Raw genomic sequence first — 17,187 nt, forward strand, 5'->3', positions numbered from 1 at the left:
AACAGAGTAGCCACCTATAATGTTGTCATGCTCTCAGGTTTGATGAGATTAAAGTGTTCTGGTCTATTCTATTCTACTGAAGGTTTTCGCATATTCAAACACGTGCAAACTTGAAAGCGCCTGGTGAAGATAACCTATTAAACTTGTGCGCAGAAGATTGTCTGTTACTGTAAGTGAGAAAAATAAGGAGCGCAATCCATTTAGCGTGTTTATCTTCATGAATATGTAGAATATATCATGATTGGGGTGAAATGATTCGATTCAATATTTGTGGTTGCCGATACGATTGAGGAACGATTTTACATTTTTAGAACAATTCGATCCAAAACGATTCAGTGAGTTGAAATGACACTGGGAGTTTGTTTTTTTTCAATGTAAAAGCGGGGCTAATACTGTACTTGTGTCTTGCTAAAATGTCTTTGGAACACTACCCAGAAAATATTTTAGACATGGCACAAGGTCTGACGTTTACAGATATCTATATGCACATATTATACGAAAGTGGAGACAAAAAGGGATTTGATGGGGCACCATAGTACAGATTTTCAAACAGGCCAGTCCGCGGTCCTGTCTTTATAATCGCTACTTCCGGTTCCGGTGTCGGAATATGGAACCACCAATTTTGGTCTGTTTTTCCGTTTTGGTTTCTGCTGATATGGGCATAGATATTTCTGGAGAAATCTTAGAACTTTGTGCCATGTTTAAAATGTTTTATGTTTAGGACTCCAAAGACTTTTTAGCCAGAGTCTCAGGCACACAGTACCATAATAATCATCTCCGCTTTTTAAACACAATCAGGATTTCTCCAAGGACGCTCCATTCATAATAACGTTAGGCTCGTCTTGGACGATATTGATTACAGGGATTTGATTACAGATGATAGCCTTCTGCTCTTCTTAGACTTTTATAAGGTGTTTGACACACTGGTACATTACTTTCTTTTTCTAATGCTGAAACACACTGGATTTGTTTTAGCGACTAGCGACGCTGAGATCATTTTTCATGCATTCGTTACGTCTCGTCTCGATTACTGTAACGTATTATTTTCGGGTCTCCCTATGTCTGGCATTAAAAGATTACAGTTGGTACAAAATGCAGCTGCTAGACTTTTGACAAGAACAAGAAAGTTTGATCATATTACGCCTATACTGGCTCACCTGCACTGGCTTCCTGTGCACTTAAAATGTGACTTTAAGGTTTTACTACTTACGTATAAAATACTACACGGTCTAGCTCCATCCTATCTTGCCGATTGTATTGTACCATATGTCCCGGCAAGAAATCTGCGTTCAAAGAACTCCAGCTTATTAGTGATTCCCAGAGCCCAAAAAAAGTATGCGGGCTATAGAGAGTTTTCTATTCGGGCTCCAGTACTCTGGAATGCCCTTCGGGTAACAGTTAGAGATGCTACCTCAGTAGAAGCATTTAAGTCCCATCTTAAAACTCATTTGTATACTCTAGCCTTTAAATAGACCCCCTTTTTAGACCAGTTGATCTGCCGTTTCTTTTCTTTTCTCCTCCCCTCCTCTCCCTTGTGGGAGGGGGCGTGGGGGGGCACAGGTCCGGTGGCCGTGGATGAAGTGCTGGCTGTCCAGAGTCGAGACCCGGGGTGGACCGCTCGCCTGTGCATCGATTGGGGACATCTCTGCGCTGCTGACCTGTCTCCACTCGGGATGGTCTCCTGCTGGCCCCACTATGGACTGGACTCTCACTATTATGTTATATCCACTATGGACTGGACTTTCACAATATTATACTAGACCCACTCGACGTCCATTGCATCCGGTCTCCCCTAGAGGCGGGGGGGTCACCTACATCTGCGGTCCTCTCCAAGGTTTCTCATAGTCATTCACATGGACGTCCCACTGGGTTGTGAGTTTTTCCTTGCCCTTATGTGGGCTCTGAACCGAGGATGTCGTTGTGGCTTGTGCAGACCTTTGAGACAATTGTGATTTAGGGCTATATACATAAACATTGATTGATTGTTTGATTGATGTTTTGGGGAAATAATTAGAGGACTGTGATAATATTAATAGCTGTGTCTTGCTAGCCTTAGGCACAACTCCAAGTTTCTCAATCACGGTGGGCATTCCTCAAGTGTGCCCGTTATCACCAAATGTATTCATATTAGCTGTGGAAATGTTAGCAATCTCTTTCAAAAACAACAATTGCATCAAACAACTCTTAGAAAACAAAAATTGAAAATAAAATTAAAGAATGCCAAACTAAGCTAAACTTATGGCAACAAATAGATGTGTCAATGCTTGGATGTATTTACTTAACCAAAATGAAAAGGTTATCCAGATGTATTTATCGGGCTTACTCTCATTCCATACCTACTCGAATAATAAAAAAACACAAACAAACCTAATTTTAAATTTCATTTGGAGAAATAAGACTCATAATTAAAAATGGGCAACATGAACAAATACAAAGATGAATGACTCAAAGTTATAGATTTTGATTGATTACCGGTAAATGGTACCCATGGATTCAAAATTGTGATTCCTTCTGGAACTGCATACCCAAAATATTTGATAAACTAGGAGTATTGGAGTTCCTACTGAGATGTGACCTTTAAATTGAGAAGCTTCCTGTTAAGTTATCAGACTTTCACAAGCATTTTGTTTTTTCTGATTGGAAAAATGTTTTACACACACAACTTGTCTCCTCTTTGCATTCCAATATGGAACAACAACGTTTATTTGACACACAAACACTGTATTATGATGGCTGCATGCAGAAAAGTATTTGGTAGGCTGTAGATATTATGGATGCACAAGGCAAGTTGCTTAATTATGAGCAACTCTGCAGCCAATGTCACTTTCATCCACCACTTTCTGAACTGAAACAATTGCACAAAGCATTGCCAAAACAATTCTATTTGGTTAAAAATAGTTTTCCGCACTAACCACAATTACTTCCACAACTAATCTCACACATTAACGCACTATTTTATTAGATCCTGTCTTATAGTACATTTTTAGCCAGGCAAACAACCCAATTATGATATTCTTACTACATTTGATAAAGACACAATTTAAAAAATGCATACTTTACAATACAATATTTATCCTTCCAAAAGCTTTTTGAGATAATGATTCAACATAAGGGACAACATTTGTACATTTTGTTGTAATGACATTAAAAAAAACACAGACCATGTACTTATTTCATGTCCCAAAGTCAAGTTAAATTGAAACCATGTTTATGCTTGGTTAAAAAATATTTTTTTATCATTGTCAACAAATTTCTGCTGTAATGATATTTTTTGGCAGGTTTCTCAAAAAACAAAACAAAGGAAACAGAAACACATTATGCCTTGCAAAGATTTACTTACACAAATGTACATGTGTGTACCTTCCTGCAGAGCGCACTGTCAGCATGCTAATCATAGCTTCTAAGGGAACTCTCCTGAAGGAATCAATAAAGTACTATCTATCTATTTATTGTAGGGATGTCCCGATCCGATATTTGGATCGGATCGGCTGCCGATATTTGCCAAAAATTGCGTATCGGCAAGGCATGGGAAATGCCGATCTAGATCCAGTTGAAAAAAAAACTCCGGTCAGTGTTTTCCAACGCACCGATTTAAATAATACATTCCACTTTTCTGCTGCTTCCTAATTTCCGTTCCGCATTTTCCAGCACACCTTCAACACATCCACAGGTCTGTGAATTCTCACGCAGTTGCTTTTAGCTGCTGGCAGTACACGACAGGCTCTTCTCACTCTTTCCTGTGTCTCCCTGTCACAGACAGCAAGCGCACCTTCTTACACACGTCACATACTGTCACGACATACATCACATACGTATACGTCCTCTCCCAGCAGAGAGGTAGCAGCATGGCTAACGTTAGCTGTGATGCTAGCGCAGCCGTGCGAGCAATGCTCCCTCTAAGGTGCGCGCCTGTGCAATTGCGCACTGTTTAAGCGTCCTCTGCGCATAGCAAATCTATGCCACGCACAAAATCAAATAAAAAAAGAAGCGCATAACAATTTTCGACACACGGACACGACAGAGAAAACAGTTTTCGTCATCATTGTTCAAATATTGTGAAGTCTGTCGAGACGCTTATCTCCATTCGGTGCCACACGTCCACACCATCAAAATGCCGAGGCAAAAATTTCCACATCAACACTGTATGGAAAAATTAGTGATTTTTTTAGTTGTGATTTCCTTCTCTGCATGAACGTTTGAAAGTAGCATATATTAATGCAGTATGAAGAAGAATGTTTTAATGTAGACATGCAAGCCTTGAAAGAAAATTTTGAAAATCAAGACTACATTTCCTGCAAATGGGTGCATTTCTACCCTATATTTTAACTTCAGATTTATTCTCATATCAAACTCTTTTGGCTGTCTTTTTGACACTTACATCAGGCGCCCCCCTCCACACCCTGGATTATAAATAATGTAAATAATTCAATATGATTATCTTGTGTGATGACTGTATTATGATGATAGTATATATCTGATAGTATATATCTGTATCATGAATCAATTAGTGGACCCCGACTTAAACAAGTTGAAAAACTTATTCGGGTGTTACCATTTAGTGGTCAATTGTACGGAATATGTACTTCACTGTGCAACCTACTAATAAAAGTCTCAATCAATCAATCAAAACACATAGAATCATCATACTGCTGTGATTATATGCATCAAGTGTTCATTCAAGGCTAAGGCAAAATATCGAGATATATATTGTGTATCGCAATATGGCCTTAAAATATCGCAATATTAAAAAAAGGCCATATCGCCCAGCCCTAGTTCAATGATGCCATTTCTGTTTGTCATGTATAATTTTGTCTATTTTGTGTTTATCCTTGAATAAACAGGTCAGTTTCTTGTTACCAACCATTGTGTATTATTCAAACTCCCCTAATTCAGCTGGTTAGTTGTTATCAAGAGTACTAAAACCCTTTTCAACATGATTCTGACAACTAAGTAGGCTAAATAACTTTAAACTTTAATACATGCTCGGATAGGCCAGTATCGGTATCGGTCAGTATCGGTATCGGATCGGAAATGCAAAAACAATATCGGTATCGGATCGGAAGTGCAAAAACCTAGATCGGGACATCCCTAATCTATTGTATGGATTTTGATTCTATATTGCAGAAACAGTGGTGCAGAATTGCAGATTATAGATGTGTGCTGTTTGTTCAACTTCATTGCAAAAACCCAGAGGTTGGAGAGCATGACACATGAATGTGGTGGGAAATGAGTATCTCTATGGCAAAGCCATTCAGTACACGCAAAAACCTCAGTTAAATAGGGCGGTCTGCATCCCTTTTGCATTTGTTGTAACACACAGTCTTCATCGCGCAACAATTCCCACTAATAGTATATGACATTTTTTAGTTTGCAACTTAGTGGATAAGGCCACATGTGTGTACACTCAGAGTGCTGTAGAGGTGGAATAGAATAGATAGTTTAAATCAAGTGTTTAAAAAAAGTCTAGCAGTTCCCTCAGTGTAAAGTCATTGCATCAATGTCATTACTAGATCTCTAGATTTAATCCAAAAACAGCCACATCACTGGCAATAGCTGACGTTATGCTGTAGTATCCAATTAGGTGAGGGATTGTGGTCAAATGTCAAAGGCAATAGTAGCTGGAAAGTGCAGACGCATCCTTCAAACTCAAGTTTATTGGGTTAACTTACTCAGCAGGTTCAGTCAACCAAGTAATAGGCAGTGTAAAGATAGTAACTTGCAGTCTACTGCATGTACCTGTAATTGTTTTGTCATTTCTTTAGGATATGCCTTTAGGATATGGTACCTCGGTGACTGCAGTCTGCTCAGATAAAACAATAAATAATTTAATGTGGGGAAATCAGTACAGTATCGATTAGCACTTATAATAACAAATCATCAAAGGCTCCATTATATTACACCCTAAAAAACAGGATTGCTCCACAAAATAAGTACGGAAATTAGTGCTTTTCACACAAAAGGTGACACAATTGATTGGTCATTCGTCGTGTCTTAAAGCATGTAAGACAAAAAGGCGCACACAACTTGGCTGACGTTTCTGTAGAAAAAAGACCAACATAGCATCAGCTATGAGAAATGTAGTTAGATCCAAGCAAATTTGCTCATGGACAATTTCAAACATAACATACTGATCTACAGTATATGAAATTATTTCAATGCAAAGTACATTGTGTTTAAATTTTTTAAATGTGACCACTTTAATTTCCCTGTAACCTCGGATTTACAAAGTATAGAAGCATATGTTGGCCTGGTTTCATTTTTGCTTTTCACATCCATGCATCCATCCATTTTCTACTACTTGCCCACATTTGGTTGGCAAAAGCTAAAAACACATTAAAATAAAAAATAAAAAATCCTTGCATTACTCCTGCCCACCTCCACGATAGCAAATGTTCCAAAAGTAGAAACAACGTGTGTTACTAACAAAACCATGGTCGAGGCCAGTGTTTTCAAACAAACTCAGAACCGGATTAAGGAACGACAGTATATCAGTGGTGTGACCTTTCTATTATGAGAACGATATCAGAATGAAAACACAGTCACACATTCAGAGCAAGGGTGAAAATCAAGAATATGAGCATTACAGTATGCTTTTTACCGTACCGGTAATATATACCTGTGTTAGCCTCAACTCACAAGGGAATTTCACCACCCCTTTATGATGTCATCACTGGTTGACTATAGTTCATTGCTAACAGTTTACACCACAAGGCACTGTCCATTTTATTGATAATTTGTATATATTTTTCGATGTTTTCTGCATGTACAACTATACTTATTAGGGTTGCTCGATTTTGAAAAAAATAATAAAAATTCACTCTAACATTACAGTTCGATTTGCGATTTTTATATTTTCATCTATGCATTTCCTACCGCTTGTCCTTCAGGCTCCCTTTAATTTCGTACCGCTTGTCCTTTGGGGTCGCGGGGGTGCTGGAGCCTATCCTAGCTGCACTCAGGCGGGAGGCAGGGTAGACCCTGGACAAGTCACCACCTCATCACATGGCCAACACAGACAGAAACACTCGAAAATGATGAGTGAGGGAAGACATGTTACTTTTAGACTGTCAATCAACATATTCTTGTCTCAAGGTGCAACGCGTTAGAACAATATGGAATAATTTACTTTTAAAAATATTTGGCTTTATCCAGACAGACTCAGAGCTTTTGTCTACATCATGGTCTTCAACTGAAGAAATAACCAATAAAAATTTTTTATAATGTAATGTAATCATATTATATCATAATAATGCAAGTAATAATTTAATGGGATATAAACTTTTATTTTTCATAACTGTAGACTTGTTTACCACTCTACTGTAATTGGAAGGTAAATAACTATCAGAAAAAAAATAAAAATAAAATGGACTCTTACATCTGCAAGCAAAAATGTAACTTAAATATTGAACATCTTAAAGTGTATTTTTTTGCCCAGTTGGAAAAACTAGTTTGGGGTTGTCTTTTTTATTGTTCTCACGACATTTTCGGTTGTTTGTCTGTCTGTGTTGATGGTGTCATATTGCCCATCCGATTTGAAGCCGAAATATTACCACAACAGGACATTGTAATCCTATTTTTTTCCCTCCTAATTTTTGTTCCTTTGCGGAACTTCTCACTAGCAAGTCGCGAGTAGCAAGGCTTTCTGTCTGTGCTTTCTGTGTGTGTGTAAACTGACCACCAAGACTAGGATTGTGAATGACTGAAAAGAGGGCTCACTATATTCAGTTAATTCTACTGTTACATAAACACCCTCAGGTGGCGAGAGCGATGCACAGTGCGAGAACTTTTTCTCCCTGTTTGAAGCGAGAGATGAAGAAACGCGAGGCTAAACAATTCTGATTGGCAAATATGTCTGCTACTCAATTGCCGGTGACCCTCAGTGAAAAAAAAACTCAGCCTCTTGCGGTCATTCAACGCAGTAATTACAATCTTAATGTCGATTTGATGTGGATTAAATTGTGCAGCGCTGATACTTATTCACCATAACATTAGTTTTGTGTTAATATTTTTGTGTGTTTGGAACAGATTACTGTTATTTTCCTGACTATAGAAGTACAGGTCTGTAGTTCGTACCCACTAAATTTTAGAAGAAAAAAATATTTTTCCATATATTTGTCGCACCGGACGATAAGCCGAAAATATGTATGTTGTGAAACAAGTTACAGTACTTACACAGAAAGATTTTGTAAATGTTTATTCACATACTAGGCCTACACAATTTACAGAAAAATCTTAATAGCGCTTTTCCCTCCAAAATTGCGATTAAAATTTAATTTGCAATGTTTATACTTTATACATAAAAATGCATAAAACTGAGAAAATAAGTTAAGGAAGACATTTTCATTTTACACTGTCAATCAACGTATCCTTGTCTCACGGTGCCACACAGAACAATATGCAATAATTCACTTAAAAAAAGATTTGGCTTTATGCAGACAGACTTATGCGGACAGATCGTGCTTCTAAACTGAATAAATAATCAATAAAAACGTGTCCTTCTAATTTCAGCGATCTTTGAACTCATTGTAGTTTGTTTACATGTACAACTTTCTCCGATGATGCCACAGAAATACGTGTTTTATGCCACTCCTTCTTTATCTCATTTTGTCCACCAAACGTTTTATGCTGTGCGTGAATGCACCAAAGTGAGCTTTGTTGATTTTATTGATTTGCTGGAGTGCTTATCAGGCATATTTGGTCAATCCATGACTGCAAGCTAATCGATGCTAACATGCTATTTAGGCTAACTACATATTGCATCATTATGCCTAGTTTGTAGGTATATTTGAGCTCATTTAATGTCCTTCACTTATGTCCTCTGTGTATTTAATTTATATTTACATGTAGGTAAATAACTATCTGTATGTAGTATTGGCTGCATTTCTCATAGTTGTTTGTGTGCCATGTTGTTCCAGACCACATAAAACGTTACCCAGCTTGCAAAGATCGTAATAAATCCATTAGAAGAAGACAACCTGCCATTTCCTTAAATTTGGACACACACATCTATACATTTGGCCATTCTAAGACAGTCATTTCCAGGAGTTATTTTACCTTCTGAGAAGCCTCCATTTTACTAATGATTTCCAATGTTGTAAAAATGTGTAGAATAAAAATAAAAACTATACAGTATGTATAATATAATTTAATCAATATATAATAATAATGCAAGTAACCAAAAGGATATAAACTATTATTTCTTATTACTGTAGAATTGCTTACCATTGTACTGTAATTGGAAGGTAAATACCTTTGTTATCATAAATAAATAAACAAAGGAATAAAATGGACTCATTTCTGAAAGAAAACAAATAACTTAAATAAATATTGAACTAAAAACTAGTTCAGGTTGTCTACTTTTGTTGCCATCACGTGATCACGGCAAGTTCGCCCGTTTGTCTGTGTTGATAAGCTCGTATTGCCAATACGGATTGAAGCTGAAATATAACCACAACGGGACATTTGGTTTTGGAAATTATATTTTTATTCAAATTTTTGTTAGTTTGCGGAAATTCTCACTAGCGAGTCGCGAGTAGAGAGGCAATGTCCATGAATCCTGTAAGCGAGTGGTTTTGCTCTACGCCTACCAAGACAACAATTGTGAATGACTTTGTTCTGTTAATTCTACTGTTAAATAAATGCACTCAGGTGCCGAGAGCGATGCAGAGGGTAAGACCTATTTCTCCTTGTTTGAAGCCGGAGACTAAGAAAACCAACACACCTGGACATAGCAGTTTATCGATGCCGGCAAAGTATTTCGACTTCATTTTCATTTATTGTTCGATTGATTGATTTATTAACTAGCAGCCCAGTCAGCATTAAAACTTTTTCCAAGGAGTCTATTATTGACGAACTGGCTGCCTCCACTGCAGAGCACACAAACTTGCTGTTTCCTTTTCCTTACACACTTTTGATTGGCCAGGAGGCAAAGGACGTGAGGCTCAACAATTCTAATTGGCGAAAATGTCTGTCATTCAAATGCCAGTGATGACAGAGAAGAAGAAAAAAAAACTCTGCCTCTTGCGGTTATTTATCACACTAACAAAAACCTCAATGTCGATCCGATGTCGATTAATCGCGCAGCTCTTTTACATATCTAAATTGTTTCCAAATGGTGCCTGTAACACCGCAGTAAAACGGCTAATCAAACAAAACAGAAATTGTCGTCATGTACCCACTAGCTGCGGAAGCTCTCTAATCAATAACGCCACGGTGACGTTTTGGTGAATTTACTGAGGAAATTGCGAAACTGAAACAATACAAAAATAATGCAATTATAAGTTAATTACCCTAACACAGACACCTATAAATGTGTTAACATATTAGCTAATGCTTACAATGCTAACTTGATAACTAGAGGTGGGGGAAATAATCGATTTTTAGATGCATAGCAATTCGGACGTGGACGAATATAAAATCGATTAGTAAACGTCAATAATCGATAATCAATGTATTTATTGGAAATAAAGTAATGCAGACACTTCTAAAATTTGTCTGACTGCAGCGAGCCACCTCACAGAGAGATCGACCATCTTCTTTATTATAGGGCATCTACACTATATTGCCAAAAGTATTTGGCCACCCATCCAAATTATGAGAATCAGGTGCCCTAATCACTTGGCCCGGTGTATAAAATTTAAGCACTTAGGCATGGAGACTGTTTCTACAAACATTTGTGAAAGAATGAGCCGCTCTCAGTGATTTCCAGTGTGGAACTGTCATAGGATGCTACCTATGCAATAAATCCAGTAGTGAAATTTCCTCGCTCCTAAATATTCCAAGCTCAACTTTATTATAAGAAAAGTGAAAATTTTGGGAACAACAGCAAGTCAGCCACCAAGTGGTAGGCCACGTAAACTGACAGAGAGGGGTCAGCGGATGCTGAAGCATATAGTGCAAAGAATTTCTGCACAGTCGGTTGCTACAGAGCTCCAAACTTCATGTGACCTTCCAATTAGCCCACGTACAGTACGCAGAGAGCTTCATGGAATGGGTTTCCATGGCTGATCAGCTGCATCTAAGCCATACATCACAAAGTCCAATGCAAAGCGTCGGATGCAGTGGTGTAAAGCACGTTGCCACTGGACTCTAGAGCAGTGGAGACGCCTTCTCTGGACTGATGAGCCACACTTTTCCATCTGGCAATCTGATGGACGAGTCTGGGTTTGGAGGTTGCCAGGAGAACGTTACATTTTGGACTGCATTGTGCCGAGTGTGAAAATTGGTGGAGGAGGAATTATGGTGTGGGGTTGATTTTCAAGAGTTGGGCTTGGACCCTTAGTTCCAGTGAAAGAAACTTTGAATGCTCCAGGATACCAAAACATTTTGGACAATTCCATGGGATGGCATTTCAAGTTCATATGTGAGTAAAGGCAGGTGGCCAAATACTTTTGGCAATATAGTGTATGTTCCAGTTGTGCACACATTTCTAATAATTCAGTAAATGTAATGGTAATTATTTTAACTGTTCGTTGCAAGTGATAAACGCTTATTTTACCTACTCAGTGGCCTAGTGGTTAGAGTGTCCGTCCTGAGATCGGTAGGTTGGGAGTTCAAATCCCGGCCGAGTCATACCAAAGACTATAAAAATGGGACCCATTACCTCCCTGCTTGGCACTCAGCATCAAGGGTTGGAATTGGGGGTTAAATCACCAAAATGATTCCCGGGCGCAGCCACCGCTGCTGCCCACTGCTCCCCTCACCTCCCAGGGGGTGATCAAGGGTGATGGGTCAAATGCAGAGAATAATTTCGCCACACCTAGTGTGTGTGTGACAATCATTGGTACTTTAACTTTTAACTTTATTTAGTGAAACGAAAAGAAATTAAAAACTTCCCCAATATACATAAATTAAAAATGCATTAATAATCGATTTTTAAACGAATCGTAGCTCCTGAATCGTAATCATAATCGAATCGTGAGGTGCCCAGAGATTGCCACCTCTATTGATTACATTATAATAGCACGTACAAATATGCATGTAAACACCACTATCAAACATGTGACGGTTTATGAATTATGACTTGTTTTAGATATATTGTAAAGCGTACTTACAAACATTGCTAGGATTGATAAATGAAGAAACCATACAAGTAGAAACACTATGGACGACGAAACGGCACTTGTACTTCCGGTTCAAGGCACTATCCATCCATCCATTCATTTTCTACCGCTTGTCCCTCTCGGGTCGCGGGTGTGCTGGAACCTATCTCAGCTCCATTCGGGCGGAAGGTGGGGTACACCCTGGACAAGTCGCCACCTCATTGCAGGGCCAACACAGATAGACAGACAACATTCACACACTAGGGCCAATTTAGTGTTGCCAATCAACCTATCCCCAGGTGCATGTCATTGGAGGTGGGAGGAAGCCGTAGTACCCGGAGGGAACCCACGTAGTCACGGGGAGAACATGCAAACTCCACACAGAAAGTTCCCGGGCCCAGGATTGAAGTTAAAGTTAAAGTTAAGTTAAAAGTTAAAGTTAAAGTACCAATGATCGTCTCACACACACACTAGGTGTGGTGAAATGTGTCCTCTGCATTCGACCCATCCCCTTGTTCAACCCCTGGGAGGTGAGGGTAGCAGTGAGCAGCAGCGGTGGCCGCGCCCGGGAATCAATTTGGGGATTTAACCCCCAATTCCAACCCTTGATGCTGAGTGCCAAGCAGGGAGGTAATGGATCCCATTTTTATAGTCTTTGGTATGACTCGGCCGGGGTTTGAACTCATGACGGACAGTCTAACCGCAAGGCCACTGAGCAGGAACCCAGGACCTTCGTATTGTGAGGCACATGCACTAACCCCTATTCCACCATAGCAGGCGCCATAGCACAAACAATAACACACCTTTTCAGTATTTTTGTCTGTGTTTTATGAAAGCTATATGTTGAATACAAAACATTATGGCCGTTAGCGAAGAAAAATCCATAAATTAGACGCACTATTTCATAAGCCACATGGCACAAAGCGTAGGAAAAAGGAAGCGGCTTATAATCCGGAAAATACGGTATTTTGATGTATTTCTTTCTTTGAGGACGGAAAAAAACTTATGTATTCTTGACTTTTCATGATTCACAGTACACTTTTTTTGTCTATACATACCATATTTTTTTAAACAAACTATCAACCAATCTGGTCTATGACTTAAGAAGGCGGGCATCATCCTAAAAGTGGCATCAAACGTGTCGGTGTTCCACACAAAACTGTGGCCAATCCTCATGAGTAATGTTGATTCTGGAGCCTTAAATCCTATTAGTATCTGACCCTAATCCAGACAATGGAGGTGAGAGGCTTGGGAGGTGGGGGTGAGGGGGGCAGTCTAAATCTAACAAAATTAAGAAAAAAAAAAAATTAAGTGATTACTTAAGGAAATGCAAATCAGTGGGACATCATTGTCTGTGTTAGTCAGAGAAGGAAAAGCAAGCATATAATCATAGGAACGGACACAGGAACAGAAATGTTTCCTGCCTCTTGTTTCCTGTTCCCTGCCAGGCAAGGGAACATGGAAAATGCATCAGGATGAGGAGGAAGGTCCACACAGGTTCAGAGGTGTAGCCTATATCTTTAAAAGGTCAGGCAGAATGGCACTTTGTAACCAAACTGTGTGTAGGTGATAGTGAAAAGTGATGAAGGGAATTTTAAAATACATTATAGGTGATAGTGAAAAGTGATGAAGGGAATTTTAAAACACATTATAGGTGATAGTGAAAAGTGATGAAGGGAATTTTAAAATACATTATAGGTGATAGTGAAAAGTGATGAAGGGAATTTTAAAACACATTATAGATGATAGTGAAAAGTGACGAAGGGAATTTTAAAACACATTATAGGTGATAGTGAAAAGTGATGAAGGGAATTTTAAAATACATTATAGGTGATAGTGAAAAGTGATGAAGGGAATTTTAAAATACATTATAGGTGATAGTGAAAAGTGATGAAGGGAATTTTAAAATACATTATGGGTGATAGTGAAAAGTGATAAAGGGAATTTTAAAATACTTTATAGGTAATTGGGACAAAGGGACTTTTAAAAGGCACTTTACAAATAAAACTAGGGACTTCAGGGGTTTAAAGGGGGGGTTCTCAAAAGCTGTAAAGCCCCCCTCACTTTGCATAAACCCCCAAAATCTCTAGCTGCACCCCTGCCTCGTTGTGACGTCATCTAGATTTTAAAAGTAGCCGTTTCGCTCACTTTGGCGGATGACAACACCGTCAATCTCAGACTTGAAAGTAATTAAGATGATTTCATTGTCTCGAGCTGCTAATTAAAAAAACATGTATTTAAAAAAGAGAATTACTTATATATAAACGTGTAGCTTACCTGTTGCAGTATGCCTATCCTCCAAATGGTGTACAATTGTGGGTAAAAGCTGTGGGGGATACTTTCACCGCTTATCCTTCAAAGAATAGACTCAAAATGTGACTTTTTAAGTTCCCTCATTGGTTTGAGTGACAAGACAGAAAAGAGTTCGGCGTCAATGGTGTTTATGTCCGAGTCAAGACTGACCCGACCGTTCAATGGATGACAAGACGATGAAAGCTGCTTGCCCCCGTGACGTCACGCCTCTACTGTTGAAGAGTTCGAGGTGCGTTTAGGTGCAGCTCGGAATTACTTGTTTCAGAGAGTTTTGTTTACGCCAGCAAAATATCCTCCAGAGTGAATAACTCTTGCCACATCCTTTAATTCTACTTGTTACATGACCACATTTTCCAAACCCATACCGAATTGTACCCGTATTAAAAACGGTATACACTGTTTAACTGCAATTACAAAACAACAAAAAAACAAGACGACAAAGGCTAGCTGCCTTGAGAGCCATGAATACTTAATTATAGGCAGGTAATCTAAAACTTTTTTAAGGAGACACACAATCCGCTTTTGAAAGCCACTGCTGGTTTCGTGGATCAAATTAGGATATGTGATACAGTACCATATCTCATTACTGCCACTGGGACAACAGCATGTCAGCATCAGCTGAGCATTTTTGTTTTATTTCTGTTTTAAAAATACACATTAGTTATTAAAACATCATACAAATAACATACGTTTGTGCTACAAATGTATACAAATTGAAATACCACATTTGATATTATATTGATATGAAATATATGTTATCCATCCATCCATCCATTTTTCTACCGCTTGTCCGTTTCGGGGTCATTACAATAAAAAAAGTACAGTATTTTATATGTATGTTGCTCTGGTGTATAGCATTTATAATAGTATGACAGATGATTTTTTCAGGAGTTTTAAGGTTTATTTCAAGCTCCACTTGGACAATACCTCCATCAAGTGGACAAAGTCAGTGAAGGGAAACTACACACTGTAGAGGCCGACCCGCAGGCTCGGAGAGACCACATGCCCAAACAAGGGGGCCGTAAGGACGTTGCCTTTGAGCGAACACCCGCTGCCTTCGTCTTCTATTGACATCACGGCAACAGCAGTGGCCGCAATATCTTCCTCAAAGTGGAATGTCGCGGGATGATATTATACGAGAATTACAGCTCCATCCATCCATCCATTTGCTACCGCTTGTCAGGGGTTGCTGGAGCCTATCTCAGCTGCATTCGGGCGGAAGGCGGTGTACACCCTGGACAAGTCGCCAACTCATCGCAGGGCAAACACAGATAGACAGACAACATTCACACTCACATTCACACACTAACCTCCATCCATCCATTTTCTACCGCTTATTCCCTTTGGGGTCGCGGGGGCGCTGGAGCCTATCTCAGCTACAATCGGGTGGAAGGCGGGGTACACCCTGGACAAGTCGCCACCTCATCGCAGGGCCAACACAGATAGACAGACAACATTCACACTCACATTCACACCCTAGGGCCAATTTAGTGTTGCCAATCAACCTATCCCCAGGTGCATGTCTTTGGAGGTGGGAGGTAGCCGGAGTACCCGGAGGGAACCCACGCAGTCACGGGGAGAACATGCAAACTCCACACAGAAAGATCCCGAGCCCGGGATTGAACCCAGGACTGCTCAGGACCTTCGTATTGTGAGGCAGACGCACTAACCCCTCTGCCACCGTGCTGCCCACACACTAACCTACAAGTCGCAAATGTACTTTATCGACATTTTTGAAATATCGCTTTTATTTTGCAAAAAACTGCAATGGAATCGCAGCTAATGATGTAGTCATTCAGTACACTCAGGACATGGCACACTCTAAGACTGGTAAGTCTTAGAGTTCGCACTTAGTAGACAATAATGTCTATTGCAGAAGCCTGCCATCAGCTTCCTGCACAGACAATATTTTAATCACACAGAAAATACATGTTTAACACAGTTTAATGTCATCAATCAATCAATCAATCAATCAATGTTTATTTATATAGCCCTAAATCACAAGTGTCTCAAAGGGCTGCACAAGCCACAATGGCATCCTCGGTACAAAGCCCACATAAGGGCAAGGAAAAACTCACCCCAGTGGGACGTCGATGTGAATGACTATGAGAAACCTTGGAGAGGACCGCATATGTGGGTAACCCCCCCCCCCCCCCTCTAGGGGAGAACGAATGCAATGGATGTCGAGTGGGTCTGACATAATATTGTGAGAGTCCAGTCCATAGTGGATCCAACATAATAGTAAAAGTCCAGTCCATAGTGGGGCCAGCAGGACACCATCCCGATCGGAGACGGGTCAGCAGCGCAGAGATGTTCCCAACCGATGCACAGGCGAGCGGTCCACCCCGGGTCCCGACTCTGGACAGCCAGCACTTCATCCATGGCCATCGGACCTGTGCCCCCACCCTCCTCCACAAGGAAGAGGGGAGCAGAGGAGAAAAGAAAAGAAACGGCAGATCAACTGGTCTGAAAGGGGGGTCTATTTAAAGGCTAGAGTATACAAATGAGTATTAAGATGGGACTTAAATGCTTCTACTGAGGTGAACAAATATTAATATTAATATTAATATTTATTTGATTGATTATTTTTTGTTTTTAAAAATTTTCATCAAAACAACTTAGGCTCTGTCCTGACCGCACGTTTCTGACCTACTGCCATACATAGGTCAACATGTTGTCATGATCTCCTTTTTTGTTGCAGTACCTGGTTTATGGGTCACGGGGCTTAGCCACACGTGCACACAGCTGATGCTCGTCATCTCCTGACTACTAAAGCGTTCCAGAGTCCCCTTGCTCAGCGCCAGTAGATTTTCTAACAAATCACCCTTCCGAC

The 17,187-nt window shown here is 39.7% G+C and overlaps 1 protein-coding gene across 3 annotated transcripts in view; it reads right to left on the minus strand.

The window, feature by feature from the left end:
• myo6b (myosin VIb) overlaps positions 1-14,548 on the minus strand; it is a 103,775-nt gene extending 89,227 nt beyond the window's left edge. For 2 of the 3 annotated variants that reach the window (XM_061968327.2, XM_061968326.2), the window contains exon 1: positions 14,319-14,547. The gene's annotated coding sequence lies outside the window, so the exon portion shown is untranslated. Of the gene's footprint in view, positions 1-14,318 lie in introns of all 3 variants that reach the window. The other variant, XM_061968328.2, reaches the window with a different exon arrangement.
• Positions 14,549-17,187: the final 2,639 nt, after the last annotated feature.

Source organism: Nerophis lumbriciformis, linkage group LG08 (assembly GCF_033978685.3).
Source record: "Nerophis lumbriciformis linkage group LG08, RoL_Nlum_v2.1, whole genome shotgun sequence".
Lineage (NCBI taxonomy): Eukaryota > Metazoa > Chordata > Actinopteri > Syngnathiformes > Syngnathidae > Nerophis > Nerophis lumbriciformis.